The 18,565-nt window shown below is 41.4% G+C and overlaps 1 protein-coding gene and 1 non-coding gene across 3 annotated transcripts in view; both read right to left on the bottom strand.

The window, feature by feature from the left end:
- GRIP1 (glutamate receptor interacting protein 1) overlaps window positions 1–18,565 on the bottom strand; it is a 606,542-nt gene that overhangs the window by 203,311 nt on the left and 384,666 nt on the right. The gene's annotated exons all lie outside the window — the stretch shown is intronic.
- On the bottom strand, window positions 4,970–5,088 carry LOC133363545 (5S ribosomal RNA). Its single transcript, XR_009757711.1, has one exon. It is a non-coding gene; the product is annotated as a 5S ribosomal RNA (ribosomal RNA).

The following is an 18,565-nucleotide window of genomic DNA, read 5'->3' as shown; positions in this document are numbered from 1 at the left end:
TACAGTAGAAATAACATTTACTATGTAGATGTGTTCCTTGTGCTGTATTCATTACATGAGTAGATTTTTAAAAATTTCCTCTGACTGAGAGATTAGACAGCCTGCAATAAACAAACAATTTCCAGCAAGTCATTATGCTATTCAGAGGCAAGTGCAGTGCCAGCAATTCCCTTAACTCAGTGACTACAGAAATAGCTTTTTATGCAGCTAACTACATTGCATTTTTCATTGGTAGAAAGATAGACATCTAGCAGGTTATGTACTTTTTTCATTCACATTTTCCTAGTCCAACAGTCTAAAAACAGATACAGAATTACTGCCATATAAAATGCTAAATCTTGCAGTTACCGGTTGGATTTTTTTTACAGTGCAATCCTATAAATGTTTACTGAAAAGTAAACTCTACTGAGTTCAATAGGACTTCTTCCCACGTAAGACTTCTTCCCTTTAAAGATCTGTACATTGTATGATCAAAGCATTTCATATCAGTTACCAAACTTGGTATTTGATTGTCTCCATGAATAAAAGCTTTTTTAAAAAAAGATATTTTGAAGCAATTCTTTTTATGTTCTTTAAAATATAAAATTAAATTTTTTAGTATTGATTGTATTTACTCAAAGGTTCTCATTAGATATAGAATAAAATAAAGCAATTCAAGAGAAGGGAATGGCTTCATTATAAGTTGAGTCATAATTGGCCAGTTTAGGATGAGAGTACTAGACAGATGTGAACTGGAAGTGACAATAAAGCCTTTCCCCAAAGCAAAGTAGAAAAGAGTGATCTAAATAAGCCCCCCATGCAATGTTAACTAGTGGCATGGGAGTTTAGAGTATGGCTCTTTCCTGTACCACAATCTCAGATTAGAAGTTTGTAATTATGAAGCAGCTTTGACTCCCCTGAGCTGTGTTGTGAGCTTCCCATTTGACCTTGGATTTCTGATATTACTGTCACAGAGAAGTAAGAAACCATCCTGAGCACTGAGGTCTTCTGTATCTTTAAAAGTTGTGCAGTGGGAAGGGAGAATTCCACCTTGTGGTTTTTCCCATTACAGGGTGCAAGAACACCTGCACTTGGCTGAATTTTCTCTTCTCTTAAAGATACAGGATCAGTCTCAGGCCATGAACCTGGCAACCCTACTCATTATCTGCAGAGGGGTAAAGGATGCCTGTGAAACATGTGGCAAGGTGCTTCAGCATCTACTTGCCTCCTAGCAGTAGCAGTGCCCCTACCCAGCTCTCTGTATTTTCAAGTTACACATAGCAAACATGGTGATAGTGCCTGGTAGCTTTAATGTGAAAGGAGAGAAACCTATGCAGAACTGTTGCTGGGACATTAGCAGCTACCTGAGCACCTAGCCATGATCTCTGCAGTTGCAAAGCATACAACAGGACACATGGGAAGTAGGTAGCCTCTGTATCACCCATCATGGACCCTGCAAGAAGGACAAAGAAGGAGGGATAGCCAGAAACCTGAGCACCTTTGAAACATGGTACGGCTCCCAGACAGAGGTTAGCTTCCATGCTCTTCCTCTCTGTTCCAGTGCCTGTGGGGGAATGAAACTGTTTGTGGGTTTCCCATAAGGCATCTGGTTGGCCACTGTGAAAAGATAATCTTGGACCAGATGGGCCTTTGGCCTGATCCAGCAGGGCTCTTCTTATGTTCTTATGACAGAAAGAGAACAGAGTGTCCAGAAATTCCAGCCAAACTAGGACCAAACTAGAGGAGAGGTCATTCACATAATTAGTTTTAAAAAGTAAACAGTGGATACATGGGCAGGATGCAGATTGGGACCCTGCCATGGGTGAATAGGAGGCTTTAACCCTTTGCCTCTGCTGTGGTACTGACATTTTCAGCAATGAAAGTTTTTCTTCCAATGTTAGTAGTGAGCATCAGCCTTCCAAACCAGATAGGGCTGCAGAGGGGGCAAATGGTTAACCCCCTACTTCCCACACTGGGGGAAGAGCACACCTGCTATTCACTTTTTAAAAGATAGTTATGCAGTTCCTAATTGCACGAATGTCATCTTGGTCTTACGGCTGAAAGAAGGGAGCCACAGCCAATGTGCAGTCTCGTTTGACAAGCTTATGTAACGGAGGTGGGGCTCAGGGCTGTTTCTTCCCATTTTCAAGAAAAGAGCCTGATGCACGGTCTTCTAATCTTAAAGAGATAGTTGCTATTTAAAGCTAGAAGGAGTAATGGAGAGTAAGCAGGTTTATGAAGTAGTAAGCAGGTGTACAGGTACGTATGTACGTACGCACACACGCACACCAGAAAGTACACAAGAGCAAACATTTCCAACATGTTTCACAATAGACAAAATGGAGGGTCGATTTGTTTTGTTTTTAGTAGGTGAGGGCAGCAAGGTAGGAAAAGATAGGTAATAATAATCACTCTCCACTCCTCCTTCCAACATCATCTCTCTTCAACACATACACACCAGAAAAGGAGACAAGGGATGGAAACTACCAGCTTCCTTGAGGTGGCCTGCTGAGTTATACCCTGGTGGGCCAATTTGTCCTTACTACAGCCTTTTGTGAAGGATCAGATTTGTGCAAAAGTGATGTAATAAAAGAAAAATAAAACACATGTCTTGATGATTGTTTGCAAGCCCTCCTAATATCCACAGCATCTCCTGCTGTAAGGCGCACTGCTGTTGTCTAGAGTCTTTGCCTATGTCTATGTGCCTGTCTATTGTAGGATTTTAAAACAGAAATCTTAAGTCCTCCAGCACGCAGAGAAATTAAGGGACTCCCCCCCCATGGCTAATCATAGTAATAATCAATCATCCTGCATTTTAAGCTCTTCACTCTATGAACGTTTCTAGTAACTAAAAACTAGCTCTCCCTCCCCATTCCAGCTTCTTCACTTCACCCTAAAATACATATTTTGTTCTTCCTGATCCACTGTGATGGGGATGCAAATTGTCCCTTCCTCAGCTCTAGTACAGCCACAGCACATGGCACAATGCTCAGAAGAGAAAGCTCTGCTTTTTTAAAGTTGGGAGCAATATCTAGTTCTATTTGGTATTTAACATTTTTAATTAATTAATTTAATTAATTTAAAATATTTCTATCCCGCCCTTCTACAATGGGGCACTCACGGCAGCTTACAATAAAATTGCACACATACACAATAAAATTATACACAATAAAAACACAAAACATTACAGTAAATTAAAATACATAAAGTACAATTAAAATACAATATGCATATATATATATACAGAGAGAGAGAGACAGACAGACAGGCATGTATATATATATATATATATATGCATAGATATATGGGGGAGTGATACTAAAAGGACTCAAAAGATAAAAATTAAAAATAAAGAGTGTAAAAATGAAGACAGTAAAAACAGAGGCTCACCCATCAGTTCTTCCCAAAGGCTCTCTGGAACAAGATAGTTTTCACGAGTTTCCAGAAAACCATCAGGGAAGGAGCAGAGTGGGCTTCTTGAGGCAGGGAATTCCAGAGCCTGGGAGCCACAACTGAAAAGGCTCTCCCCCGCATGCCTTAATAGGTAGGTCTTTCAGAGGACAGCTCTTGTTCAAGACCTTCCTATTAAAAAAAATTAAAATCCTGATATATGTAACCCCCTCCCCCAATATACAGAAGATTCAAGATCCAATGGAGCCTTTATGACCACTGACTGCAGAAATGTTATCTGCCCTCTGCTCACAGAAGGGAAACTGAACTCTCGTCTGATAGTTGAGGCTGGCCTTTGTATAAGGGAAACGTCATGTGGGCAATGTGAAAAACATGCATACATGAGTAGGACTGAATTCATATTAAACTGCTATGTCTACACATCCTAAGTATACAGTAACTGTCTGCTGTAAACCTGCTGTAAACCAGGCCTAGCCTTGTCCTAGATATGCTGGCTAGGTCTGTCTCGCATTGGTCCTGCATGTTAAGATGAACTGTCTTTCTTAAATGAACATTTTACTTCCCTAAAACCCAGCACCTGCATGAAAGAAAGTACACATAGCACAGTCATAAGTTCTTTTTAGCCTTAAGGAAAGTGATAAAATAGCAAAAACAATAAAGAGTCTTGTGGCACCTTAAAGACTAACAAATTGATTATAGAATAAGCTTCCATGATAGCACAAGCCGTAATACATTTGCTATTTTTTTAAGGTGCCACAGATTCTTTTTGCTACAAAAGACTAACATTACTACCCTTCTAGAAATTGTTAAGGTGACGTATATCATAGAAACATAAAGTTGGAAGGAACTTCAAAGGCCATCTAGTCCAATCTCCTGCTGCTGTAGGAAACCAACTACTACAGCATCCCTGATAGGTGGTCATCAAGAAATCGCTAATGAAAGAGAGTCCACTACCTTCTAAAGACAGGCTGTTCTACTGTTAAACAACTAATGCCATCAAGAAGTTCTTCCTAATGTTTACTTGAATCCTTTGGTTCAGGTCCTATCCTCTGGAGCAACAGAAAATAAATTTGGTTCATCATCAATGTCAGAGGTGGGGAACCTCAGGCCCATGGGCCAAATGTGGCTCTCCAGGCCTCTCTATCTGGCCCTCAGGACTCTTCCCAGGCTACACCTGCTCCTGAGCAACACTTCTCACTGACCCTGCAATGCATCCGCAAATGTTTTGCCTAGCTTGAACTCTGATAATGCCTATTGTTTGCCTGGATGGAGGATAGACAAAGGTATGTGAGTCTTTGCAGAAACAAGCCTACTGTACCAAGTTAAAATCTGCATTCTTCGCTCCACCGAGTTTTGCCTTTGGCCTTGCCCAGCACTGACATGTGGCCCCCACAAGCTTGCCTAGGAGGGAGTGTGGCCCTCAGACTGAAAATGTTTCCCCACCCCTGATCTATGTGATTGTTGTTATATGCCTTCAAGTCAATTAAGACTTATGGCGACCCTATAAATCTTTTGGATATATTCATAGGGTTTTCATGGTAGGAGGTATTCAGAGGTAGTTCACCATTGCCTTCCTCTAGGCCTACAGCACCTGGTATTCCCAGGCAGTCTCCCATCCAAGTACTAACCAGGCCTGACCCTGCTTAGCTTCCAAGATCAGACGAGATTGGGTGTGTTCAGGGTAATATGGCCGTAGCCGATCTATGTGATAGCCTTCACATATTTGAAGATGGATATTATATACCTCTTCTCCAAGCTAAAGATAGTTATTTTTTATTTCATGTAGGATATTTATATCTCAATTTTTCCAACTGGTAAGCCTTCAAAGGAGCTTATTATGCATCAAACAAGTGTACTTATAATCCAAACCCTACAATCACCACCACAACTACTACTGGGCTCACCACCACAACTGGGCTCCTGCCGGGAGGAAGGGCGAGATATAAATAAATAAATAAATAAAATACATACATACATACATACATACATACTATATCCTGTCCTTCCTCCCAAGGCTAGAATGACAAACAACAAAGGAGTAAAACAATACAATTAAGAATAATTTAAAAACATATTTAAAACACTTAAACACATGAAGATAATCTAAAACCATTTCAAAACAGTCACGTACCATCACAGTTAATAATTTCAAGGTTGCTGGGAACAGTATATTTCAGCTATCACATGCATGGGTAGAAATTCATGTTTTAAAAATCCTCCTGAATATTAATAATGAAGGAGACAGACACAGCTCACCAGGGAGAGTATTCCACAAACTGGGAACCACAATAGAGAAGGCCCTGTCATAGGTCAGCACCAACTGAGCAGCACCCAGCAGTGGAACCATCAACAGGACCTCCTCTGTAGGTCCCTGATTATGCAGGGATGTGAAAATAGCTATTTTTGAATATTTTTTAATCAGTCATAACTGGAGATCTTGCTAGCCTTTACAAAAGTGCTTGTTTTCAGACTGGATGTGTCTCACTTCCCGAGATCTTGGTAATGCCATATTTGCACAATCCTATACCTATTTATGTGGGAGTAAGTGTTGCTGATCTTAGTGAGACTTACATCTGAGTAAATATGCATAGGATTGTGCTGTTAGTCACCCTGTGGGTGCCCAAGATTGAGTCACTTCATATGATTGGGTCTTGGAAACTGGGCAACCAACCTATATGAAGCTTACAATCAGGGCTGGCCCGCATGCTGGGGCCCTTGGGCACCATCCTGCCCCGGGCCCCAGCACTCCCCTTCTGCGATTCATGGCAGCATTGGTACCGCGGATCGCAGGGCAGGAGATCCCAAGCCGCCCGCCATCCCCCCGTTCTACTTACCTTTCTCTGTGCTGTTTTTTCAGTGGCACACACTGCACGTGCAGGTTTGCCATCAATCAAGATGGCGGTCAAGGTTCCCCTAAGGGGCTGAAGTCTCTGCCGCCATCTTGGTTGATGGCACACATGCGTGCTACACACAGCTGCAAAAAACAAGAGAAAGGTAGGTGAAGCGAGGGAATGGCAGGCAGCTCGGAACCTCCTGCCCTGCTATCTGTGGCAGGATAGCTGCCACGGATTGCGGAAGGGGGGTGGGGGGCCCCTGTAGCCCCAGGGGCCCTCGGGCCAGTGCCCCAGCTGGCTGCCCTTTAGAACCGGCCCTGCTTACAATCAATGATATAGAGTAGCTTAGTATTAAGTCAAATTTCTGAACTGGCCCTTAAGAAAGCTGAGGAACTGGCCTTGAGATCTGTGAGAGACATCTGAGTTACAGTATGTGAAACTGAGACCAGCAGTCTCTTATTAAGTGATGCTTAGTAGCTGCAAATAATCTGACTAAAGACAATGTCAAACATTTCCTGTTTACTCATCAGTTTTTATCCTGAACTACTTAATTTTACAGACAGTAATTGCAGAATATGTATTCAAATGCCTGCTCAATGCTCACACTAATAATATTCATGAAAATATGCAAAGCCATGGTAGCAATATCACATTTTTCATAGAAAACTCTGCATGGTGTCTTGATCAAATAAAGAAAAGAATGCATTTAAGAAGAAATTTCTTGCCTTAATGTATGCAAAGTGCTATGGAGATTAACCAAGTAGAATAAAACACTAAATTTATATGCTCATGAAGTAGATGACAAACCAAAACAAAAATAATTTATGACACTTTCCTGCAATCTGCTGAAAAAATTGTGTGTATCTGAAGAACATTTTGAAACTGCAATGGAGCCAATTTTTTTCAAACAAGTGTTAAAAATATTGAGGAGTCTACCTTCAGATTTCTAAAGCACTAAAGTATTGGTAATATTTTGATCACTATTACCACAGCATCTCAACCATACTGGAAAAATAAAGGAATGTAGAGCAGAGCATTTCTTTCAGATGTGTAATATTCACGGCCTGAATTATCTACTTCATAAACCTTCAAAATGTCACCAATCTGTTATGCACATAAATTGCCCTTTTCTACTCAGGTTTGTCAAGGAGCCTGTGGGCAAATCATCAATGAAGTGATTAAATGAAGCCCCACTTACCTGCACAGCATGGATAAGCGGGGCATAGTTGTGAGGAGGGAGCGATGCTGCCGCGGCCATCTTCGTTAAGGGCAACGTCGTGTGTCGCAGCGTTATGTGTGTGTGACGTGCGGCAGGGAGGGGAGGGGCCATGGGCCTATTTAAGGCCAGGCCGCCCCTCCTACCTCCTCTTTCAACGAGTGACGAGAGGACGATGAGGGACATAGCAGAGAAAGCTGCAGGACAGTCGGCGTTGGTTGGGCCTATTAGGCCTAATTGGTTACCCCCAGAGGGGGGTTTGGGAGTCCCAACAGCTGTGGGTGGTAGTGTTGCGGCGTGGCTGCGACTGGGGCAGGCCTCGTAAAGGGGCCTGACCAGTGGGCCTCATAGTGGGGCCTAGCAGCAGCCCGTCCAATACCCCCCCACCTAGCAGTTGTGGAGGGGTTGATTGAGGCTTTTTATTGAGCAGCGCGACGTTAGTGCTGCTGCTGGTTAAAAGAAAGACACAGGAAGTTTAAAAATAAATGAGACTATACTGAATATACAAACAAAATTAAATATAGTCATGCTAATACACTGGTTAAAGACAGACTCATGCACATAAAGGGAAATTAAAAATAAATCAGAATAAAAGGGACGAACAAAATAAATTGTGTCTAATCCTTCTAGTTTAAGTTCCCTCTGAGCACTCTCCCCCCAACAGGTTCAGCTTAGCCCCCCCTGATGATATACACAGGTTGGTTCTTTATTATATTATTACAGGGTGGATGCATGATGTGATGGCAGAGCCCTTTCGTGAGGCTTATGACTTCTTGCTAGGTCCAGGCATAGGTACAACTTCTTGCTAGGCCCGGGCATGTAGAAGTACTTAATTATATGATTATTATACTACATACTAGTATATTGGTGGGGCCTAGTGAGCCTTTTTAGCCTTTGGGCCTTTCATAGTTATATGATAATAAGGGCGGAGATAACAGTTTGCTAGAAAATGTCTAAATCACTCTATCTTAAGTGAGCGGTCCTTTTGCATTCCAAGTGTTAATTTCAGGCTATTTGTTCACTTTGAGACAGAAGAGGCATTTACCTGAATTTAGTTAGGAATGGAAAGTTTAGCAGATGGTAATCATATTGATTTGGTGTTAAAAGAAAATTGACTCACTGTTTAAACTTGAGTTTGCAAAAGTAAGGATTAAACTATTGAACCCTTGGGAAAAGATTAACTAGACTACTTATGAAGCAGAGCATAACAAACATGGGTGTAAAATTAACCAGCTTGTTTTGTAGAGGGTATAAAAATCCCTGTTTTGGGGGGCTCAGGGCTCTCTCATGCATCACCCCTTGTGTGATGGGAATGGTTAGCCTTTATTGCAATAAATTATAATGTCTTGGACTCGATATACCCCTGTCAAGTGGTTATTGTCTTCGCCTGGAAGGACCATAAGTCATTCTTATGACAGTTTATGGCGTCCCTGGGTGGGCTCCCAGGTCATGCTGGGGATCCTTTTTCTCCATCTCTTGTCCTGTGATCACGAGCTCACCGCCCAGTTTTGGCGGGATCCTGGACCGAGAGGAGACTGGTGGCTCCCCGGGCGATAAAGCAGCCTGCAGAAGAAACGGGTAGGTCGACTTCAACGCAAAATGCCAGCGCTGGTATGTCCTGGGACATAGAGAAATAGAGAGAAGCGCTTGGGAGGAAAGTAGAGATAGGTTGGGATGTGTCTGGGAAAGGGGAACCTGTGTGTTTGGTTGGTGAATTTGTGTTTGTGGCTGGAAGACGACTCTCGTGCCTGGCGAGGGGGAAACCCTGTTATAACCCTTGCACGGTGTAGCACGCCCTGCTTGATTGAGCCCATCCTTTGCAAAAGTGGGTAGCATAGCCCCGCAGCGGCAAACTGCTCCCAGACCTGCGGGACGTGGAAGTACAAGACGTGTGATTGTTTGTTGGTAAAGGTTCCACATAGAGGATAGCGCTCCCTGATAAGTCCTTGCACAGCAAGGCAGGTATAGGCTTGTGCACCCACACACAATGAGATCCCACCTAAAAAGAAAAAGAAAGAAAAGAAATAAAAGGAAATAAAGCAAAAAACCTAGGCAACTGTATTTGTAATATCATGTGTATAATAGGGTTCAAGTCCCATGTGTGTAAAGTTTGTAGTATTTTCCCAGGAAATAAGAGCGGTATTAGTGAATGATCTTGCTTGAATAGAAATGTATGATTTGAGTACTCAAGTGTGAATTGGTTATAATTACTAATCCAGCAGTTTAGTGAGTGTGAGTGAATCCTTCTTCCCTACCCTTTCTTGTGTGAAAGTTATATGTGAGGCAGTGTGAAAGTTTCTTTGAGTGTCTGTGTGAATGTTAGAAGGGAACTGTGAATTTTCCCTCCCTTTGCTGTTGCTTCCCAAAACATGTTTTTTGCTGCTTGGATTGGCGGTGATGTCCTTGCTACTATTTCTGCTTGCTGCCCTTGTTTTTCACAGAATTTAAAGAATTTAATCACTGAGTGAGAAAATCTAGTAGCTCCCCCCCCCCATTGCATTCATTTGCCCATTCGGGCTAGGAAAGAATGGAACTTTGGGAATAGAAGTGGAAGAACTGGTGCCCCACAGGCTGCTTTTAATCAAAGTACAGCTAATCCTAGGGAGGACAGAAATAGATTTCAGGGATCCAGTAAGGATTCAGATTTGGCAAGCACTTAGAGATATGGGAGAAGATATGAATGTAATCCACCTCCAACCTACATTAGCCCTTTTGGCTATACTAATAGGAAAGGTGAAGGTGCAATAGCAGATGTTCACAGAGGGGGATATTTGTCTAGAATAAGTTTTGCTTTTCATTATTTGTCAGTCATTTATTTATCTATTTTTTATTTTGTAAATGTTAAACTTCTTTTTGAAGTGGTTCTGGTTTTTGTTACTGCCTATTGAGCCAGAATTGCAGAAAAGGGAAAGAGATTGGTTCCCCCCCCCTTGTTCTCTAGATCTAGCACAAACATATTAAGCATACATCTTGAAATCAGAAGATACTAGAGTTCCTTTTGTTTAGATTAGACCTGAACCTTTGGCTGTTGCTTGTAGATAAAAGCCTGGCACAGTTAGTTTTTTCTGTCAGTGGCCAAAGGGACAAAATAAAGAAACAATAAAATGACTTTTGGAATTACTCTACCCATTTACCTGTATATAAAGGGAGGCAAATGTAAGTGCCAACTAAATTTGTATGTAGTGCCTTGTGGGTAGAGATGTTTTCCTCCCCCCCACACACACACTTTTTAAAAGGGAAAAGATATGCATGAATTAGCATAGAAAGGTTGTAAGTGAAATGAAGGACTGAAAAGTTGTAGGAAAGAAAAGGTAGGAATGCAATATGAAGGAATCTAGGAAATAAGTTATTTTGATGGTAGAGAAAGGATAGTTTGAGAAATATTGACTGATGGTAATAAGAAAGGGGGAAATGACAGGAAAGAACAAAATAGTGTGTGTGGTTCCTTTTTTCTTTTTTTTTCATTATTGTTGCCAGATTGTGGATTAGAACCTATATCTGTTTAAACTTTTGAACTTCGGTAAGAGAGGGAAAAATATTTGGAAGTCAACAACAAAACTTGAAGTTTCTTTCTTTCATAAAGAAAATAGAACCTCTTCTTAAGGTGCTTGATCCCAGGTAATTGCTTTAAATTTGTCTGTGAAATGTATGATTTGCCCATTTTCTAGATAGGCAAAACTGAGGCCACCTTGCTGTTTAAACCTAATGTGATGCCCTCTTGTGACTAGGTAAAGTCATTACAGATAAAACTTTACCCTGTAAACAAAAGAGCTGGCGGGATTTAAAATTTATATTATTGAGTTTGAAGCTTGATTTAATTGTTGTTTTTTAGATCCATCAAGGCGTAGTTTAATGAATATTTTCCCTCCCCAAGAAAGTTTTTTTTTTGCCTACAAACCATTTTTTTCCAAAAAGAGGACCAAAATGCAGAGCTTCCAGCCACAGCAATTGTCTACCACATATTAGAATTCACATTGGGAATTAATGTTACTTTGCTTCTAAAACAGAAATTAATCCCCAGATGCTCTTTGAATGAAAATGGACCAGGACTTTCAACATGGAAATGCTTTCCTCGTTGTCATACCTTGTGCATATAAATCACACTATTACTAATGAACTTTTTCCCTTTAAAATGAGGTTCATAATTCTAACACGTTAGTGCATTTATTCCTTGACAGGCACTTAGAGCAACTATTCTACGTACAGGATGAGCACCATTGGAACTCCCTGCTGATTTGGAACAGAACTTAAATCTATTTATGCCACTAACATTTCTTGGTTTTGCATTCATAGTAAGAGGTATAAATCCTTTTTCTCCAAGCACAGCACTAACAAAAGTCTTTGTTAAGACAGGAGAGTCCAATGGTTATAGGCACTGGACCAGTGTTAAAGAGAAAACATGCATTCATAGAGTGCACAGAGAAAAGGAAAAGGCTAAGACAACCCTCCCCTTTTGAAGTTTGTTGTCTCAGGAAGATTCAGGAACAACAAATCAGCACTCTTAGGATAGCATAGTGAACTTTAGCCCTGGAAAACAAAGAGGGGAGAACATTCTCCTCTAGGATCATCCCCAGTGCTAATATCTTTGCCAAATACATTCAGCAAGGGAAAAATTGTGGTGTTGGCTATCTGGAAGGTGGCAAATTACCATGAATATTGGCTTTAAATCAATATTGTTCTTTTCGTGTATGTGTATGTTTCTTATGACTTTTTGTGCTTAAGTATGCTGTTTTGCCATAAAAAAGGTGGGTGAGTAGACATGTATGGTTATATGGTATGTATAGATATGTGCAAAAATTCAATGGAAAAATAACATTGCAACTTAGTATTTGGTTGTTTATGTGAGAACATGCACAAATCATACACATGTTCCCATACCTCATTCGAAATAATGATTGATTTTATATTGGGTCTTATAATTTGAGAGAATGTTACAGATGCCTATACATCCTGGTTTTCTTTACATCCCTCATCTCTTGGTCCTAACAGGCCTCTCCATTTCCTTATTTTGTCAATGTTTCTGGTGCAACTTGAACTGATCTTGTGGGTTATGCTAAAGCTGCTCCTTTTATTGATTGTGAAAATGCTTTTTGTGAATTTAAGATCATTTTGTGTAATTCTTAATCTTATATTATCTTCCTTGTCCCACTTTGGAATGCAATAATAAAAGAATTTCATGGCTACTTTTAAAGTGCAAAGCTCTGTACATGGCCAGAGGCTAGGGAAACTCAAAAGTTTAGAATGTGTTGTACTGTTATGTGTTCATCACAGAAGATTTTATTTAAGATATTTTTGACTGGATCCTTGAATTCCTCCAGGAATAGGACACAGATATGCTACTGGCATGCCATTTTCCTGCATTGCTGCAATAACAGTGAAGATGCCTGCTTCATTCTTCCCCAACTACAAAAAGTGACAAGTCTACTTTGGCCATCATCCTGTAGTGGACACCAATATTTTTTTTCTGGCAAGATGTTCTATATTGTGCAAGCTTGCAACCTTTAACATAGTCACTTGGGGGAGAGGGAGTTGATTATTCTTTTCATTATTCAAGTTTCTGGTGAGCATCAGCAAATCATAGACAGTTCAGCTAAGTCTCCTGAGGATGAAAAATGTACAAGCCACCCTGCAGTATGTTTGAAGATCACAAATATTGTTTTCTTTTTCATTGTAATATTGAATGTAATTGAATACTCATGCATTGTATTTTATTTATTTAACTATTGCTATTTTTCCTTATATAATTTAAGTATTAAGAATGTCTTGTTTATAGGATATTTTTATTTTTCAAATCCCTCTGAGTGATTTCATAACAAGGGGTTTACAAAATTTGGCTATTTGTTTTAAGATATGAGATTTGCCAGTGTAGAATCTTGGACCTTTATAGCCTAATAGCCTTTGATCTTTATTTTTTATTTTGAACCATTCCATAGTTATTTTCTCGCCTATTTTATTTACTTTCTCACCCTGTTATAGAAAGAGTTAAAAGTAGTGAAATACCTAGGAAAGCAAACTACACTTCAGATACAAAGATGGTAGCAGAGGGTGGTTAGATTCCCTGTCTGGCTGGGGAAAGAATGCCAAAGGAGATTTAACCTTTATAATGCACCCCACTGTGGTGATTTTGATGTTTCAAATAATTCTGGTCTTTGTCTTAATGACCCTTGTAATATGGATCCAATCTCAAATGGCACAGTTACACCAAATGGAAGTCAGCATTAGAGCCTGGGAGGCAAGACCATGATTGAGGTGTGAAGGGACATCTGTATAAGTATGCCTTTCAACAGGGGGGAGTGTTACGGCTTGGCTAAACCCCATTTTGGTTCAAGTGGAATCCAGGAGGTGCAAGGCCAAGAGCTATAACTCCCACCCCCACTCTCACACACCCTCACCTTATGGTATGGCTGGTGATGCGTTCCAGAGGGTTTGTGCAAAGAAAAACAAGGACAGAATTTTTTTAAAAAAATGCTACTGCATAAATGTTCTACATAAATGTTATCTTATTCTTTGGCAGATTTTTCCCCGCTTACAGTGAATTCCATTGTTCTTTAAAAAGAGTCTATAAAAGCAGAATGCTAGGATTCTTAGAGTTTAACATTAAGGAGTAAATGTTAAAAAGGGGGGAATGTTAAAAGAAAATTTTAGCCCTTGGTAGTCCAAAGTACCTGTTTGGGAATACTATTTGTTAAAGTAAAGCCTAGATGCCTTCAGATGTGTAAAGTCCTAATGATTTAAGGAATTTGGCTCAAGATGTTTAGCTAACTATCTGTCTCCTGTTTGCCTTGTAAAGCTGGTAAAGTATAACCATAAGATGTGTGCAAGAAATGCAAATAGCATAAACAGCATGACAAAGGGTCAGATACTGCTTGTATTTGTTTGTTTAAAAGCTTAAGGCATGGTCAGCAGACTGTGACACTGTTTAAACTTGAGTTTGCAAAAGTAAGGATTAAACTATTGAACCCCTTGGGAAAAGATTAACTAGACTACTTATGAAGCAGAGCATAACAAACATGGGTGTAAAATTAACCAGCTTGTTTTGTAGAGGGTATAAAAATCCCTGTTTTGGGGGGCTCAGGGCTCTCTCATGCATCACCCCTTGTGTGATGGAAATGGTTAACCTTTATTGCAATAAATTATAATGTCTTGGACTCGATATACCCGTGTCAAGTGGTTATTGTCTTTGCCTGGAAGGACCATAAGTCATTCTTATGACATTGGGGAATAGGAATAAAGAGGAAAGCCCGATTTGCCTAATAGAGGTCCCTCATATTACAGGATCTTAGACTCTTATTGACATAGGGCTGCCTTTTAAGGTCCAGGCAGACTCTTCCCCCCTTTACTGAGGATTGTGGCACCAACAACGAAACATCATTACCTGAAATTACATTTTAGTTAGGACTTCTGATATCATTACCTGGAATTACATATAGCGTGCAACTGTTGCATTGGCTCATCTATTTTGATATGTGTTGGAAAACCTGCTATAGTGCAGCCACATATTGGTGACAGCAACACATCGTCAGCATCTGCTGCTCTTGGATTTATGATATCATTTACTAGAAAGGGATATAGGATGTTAATTTTGCATTTTGGACATCTATTATGATAGGTGTTTGGAAGCCTACAAGGGGGAGGCCGCTACAGTCGGCCAAATATGGGTGGCAGCACCATATCTCCAGTATCTGTGCTTTGGGGAACTGGGTTAGCTGCACTAAAATGGTGGCTGGGAAAGTGTGCTTACTCATAAATTATTTCCTTTCTTTATGTGAAACAGGGAAATATGAGGCCAGTGGCCCTCACAGCAGTGAGGAGAAGCACCCAGCAGTAGCTGCTCAAGGAAAGCGTTCCTCCCCTGTTAAGCTCGAGGTACTGGGAACTTGCTTGCAGACTGCCCAGTTCCTGGGGAGGTTTGTTTTGTTATGGGGTTTTCTTTCAGTTTCTGGATCCCATATTGTAGTCTCAGGGCTTGCCTTAAGGGACTGCACTCTTAAATTTGTCTTGGGCATAGACGCAATGGCAATCAGTAATGTCTTCCTACCAGTTGGTTAATGCACTGCCTATGCGAATGTATGACATCTAATCTGTTTTTTCATCTACTGTGGGGATACAAGGGGATTTATAGCTGCTGGGTTTTTGCCTTTTTGGTCAATTCTATGAGGTAGAGCATTACATATAGGCTGCTCTATTCTCGCATGGAGCGCTTCAGCTCCTTCCTTGAAGGGGCTGTCGGGATGAGAGGGTAAAAAAAATAAAATTGGATGCATGTTAGCACCTGATGTCACAGATTATGGAATGGCTATGTAACTGGTTCATCTTAATGGCTGTGTCAATGGACCATCCTGCCCGGTGTTAACCTTCCTGGGCATACCACCTAATTCACCACCAATCATACTCATGTGGTCAGTCAGTAAGGGTTTCATGACAGTTAGGCCAAGAAAGTGTTTCTTGTCTGCCCTCCAGGTATTAGAGGTCTTTTCCGGTGGTTTATGAGGTCGTAGCAGGGCTTCCACAGCCTTACTACAGATTCAGGTTTGTGGCTGTATAATAATTTAATGCTTGTTGTGATCAAATATTGATCAAGAAATTAGAGCCAAACTGCAGGTTACATTTTATATTCTTGCCCAAATCATTTGGTCTAGTTTTCCCACTCCTGGGGAAGAACTAACTAACTTGCTGTAGAATTACGTGACATAGTTCAGGGCTAGAGCCTCTGAACTGCAGGCTGAAGGTCCATAGCATCTCTAGGTAGGGCTGGGAGGTAGAACTGGAAGTCTGTGGATGCATCGGGGGTTTTGTGCTGGCTGCAGGCTTGGACTTATAGGCAGTGAGGCTTGGGAACTCTCCCGTCCATTTTAGGTAGGGTTATGGCCCTTGTGTGTTCCTTTGTCCTCTAGTGCCCAGATTTTAACGTTTTCTTTTGGGGCATGGTAAGGTAGACTCAGGTGGAGCGGTTCAGCTGTGCTGTGCAACTGCACATTGGGAGATTGGGGAGCAGAGCCAAAGATGGCCATAAGCTGGTCTGTCACCCCAGCATGCTCAACAGCTATCAGAATGCAGGAGGGGTTTTTCCCAGGACTTCTGGGCCGGCAAGGGCTATGCACCAGAGTGCCCTATTCAGTGAGTCACCTGCTGGGATTGCCTAGTGAATGGCTGGAGACTGGGCCTCTCAGTCCAAGCACTTTGAGGTAAAGGCTGATGATTTCCCCACTTATTCCAGGGACTTCAGAGTCCGCCGTATGTTAGCTGGGTGGGCTAGAGAACACCCTGCCACCCTCGATCCCCGTTGCCCTTTCTCACGGGATATTTTATTGAGTATGGTGGGCCAGTGAAAAACAGTATGCTCCTCAAGCTATGAAGCCAGACTATTCCAGGCGGCAGCCCTTATGCTGGTTTTTGGAGCTTTTAGGATAGGTGAGGTGGTGGCCGGATCCAAGGGAGATCCATGTCTCCATGGAAGGGAGTTGTACCGGTATAACATTTCACACCCTGCATTCAGCATTGGATGGGTGAACTGTACAGGGCTGATGGCGTTTACCTGTCTGATGCAGGTAACGTCTTTTTGGCAGACCTGCAGAGGTGTCTGCGAGAGGTGCTTCTTGGCAGTGGGTAAAAGGGGACTAAATAGAGATTTGTCCCCTTTTTGTGGCGGGAAGGTGTGGAAAGGGAAATAGGTAAGGACAGCTCGGTGGCCCCCTTAGGCACCTTTGGAGGTGATTGGCGGTTCCAGAGGCCTGTCTGTCAGAGCTTTGCGGCTTGAGGGCAGGATATGGGCTGCTTTTGGGGCCAACTTAACTCATCCACCCGAGGGTTGTGCGGCCCCGGGGGGTGGTGACCTGAGAAGGCCCCCCTACTCACCTACTGGGTGTGGCTGGCGGAAGGGGTATGGCAAGATGCTTGCTTATAGATAGTTCCGCACCTAGGTTTCCCTCTGCAGGTCACTTTAAAAGGTGTTTTTGTATAGTTTAATAAAGTGGCCCTTGTTCAACCCAAGCTGATGTGTCCTTGTCTTATTTTGCCCCTTCACTCGCAATTACATTCTATTCAGTGGTTCAAACACTCCCATTTTAAATTGCTAGTGGCTCCTAACACATTTAAAATAGTTACTCTGCGTAGCACATTTACAAATCTGTTGCTTTTGTGGTTCTTTTGTTGCCATTTCCTTCAAAGAGTCACAGTTATTTCAACATTATTATACTTTTAGATTGGAGTGAGATTTACTTGCTATCTATGTATACAGGAGCCAAAGCATCAGAAAGTGCAGCTCAGAATTCAACAGGTAGGAGGGTATTTTCCTTTTGTTCATCACTAGAAGATGTTGGGATTTTCAAGTTGACAGGATGGCTGAAATGTCAGTCTATTTAGAATTTTGACAGGACATTTGTGCTCTTGGGAGTAATTTGTGTAAGTTTGGGAGGATTGACACTAATCTTCGTGAAGTTTGTGGAGAGGAGGAAATGAGTGATCTTATAATGTAGGACTGTTTGAGGTAAAGGGATGAAAGAGCCTCTCCTTCAAAAATGTAATGACTTGGGCACTGTAAATTTGTCTTTGGGGGCTGTTCTGCAAGACAAAAAGTTTTAAGGCTCAGTGTTAGAGACTCTGTGGATGTTTTTGAAACATACAAAGCATTATGAGAGACTGGAGGTGTAAAAACACTTCATTCAACAGATGTCAGTTATAGGGCCTTGTAACATCATTAAACTCTTAGGAAGAACAGGGAAGGGGGAATTGCTCTAATCTCCCTTTCCACTACTCACCAATATATCTCAGTACCATTTATTTTTATCCTTGGTTTAACCACCAGGTAGCTACGGCTAAACGCAGGACCAAACAGCCTAGAGAAATGCATTATATGATGACTGTTATTTGCTGACATACCAAATACAGTATAGGGCTCCTGTCACTTTAAGAGAGTAGGACTCCTGTCACTTTAAGAGAGTTATGCAAGCTTCAGTTCTTTCCCCTGTTCAAACCTAAAGCCAATTTTCCTATAACACTCCACTCCAGTTAACACACATCAACTGGACAATGAGGACTATACTTGCAACTTCCAATCAGATCTAAAATGTCTTCCCTCTGAAGTCTGTCCAGCTTCCCATAGAACTTTTTCAGTCTTTTCCCTGGT

The sequence above is a fragment of the Rhineura floridana genome, chromosome 8 (assembly GCF_030035675.1).
Source record: "Rhineura floridana isolate rRhiFlo1 chromosome 8, rRhiFlo1.hap2, whole genome shotgun sequence".
Taxonomy (NCBI): Eukaryota; Metazoa; Chordata; class Lepidosauria; order Squamata; family Rhineuridae; genus Rhineura; species Rhineura floridana.
The sequence above is the reverse complement of the archived record's forward strand: the minus strand, read 5'-3'. Positions and strand labels throughout refer to the sequence as shown.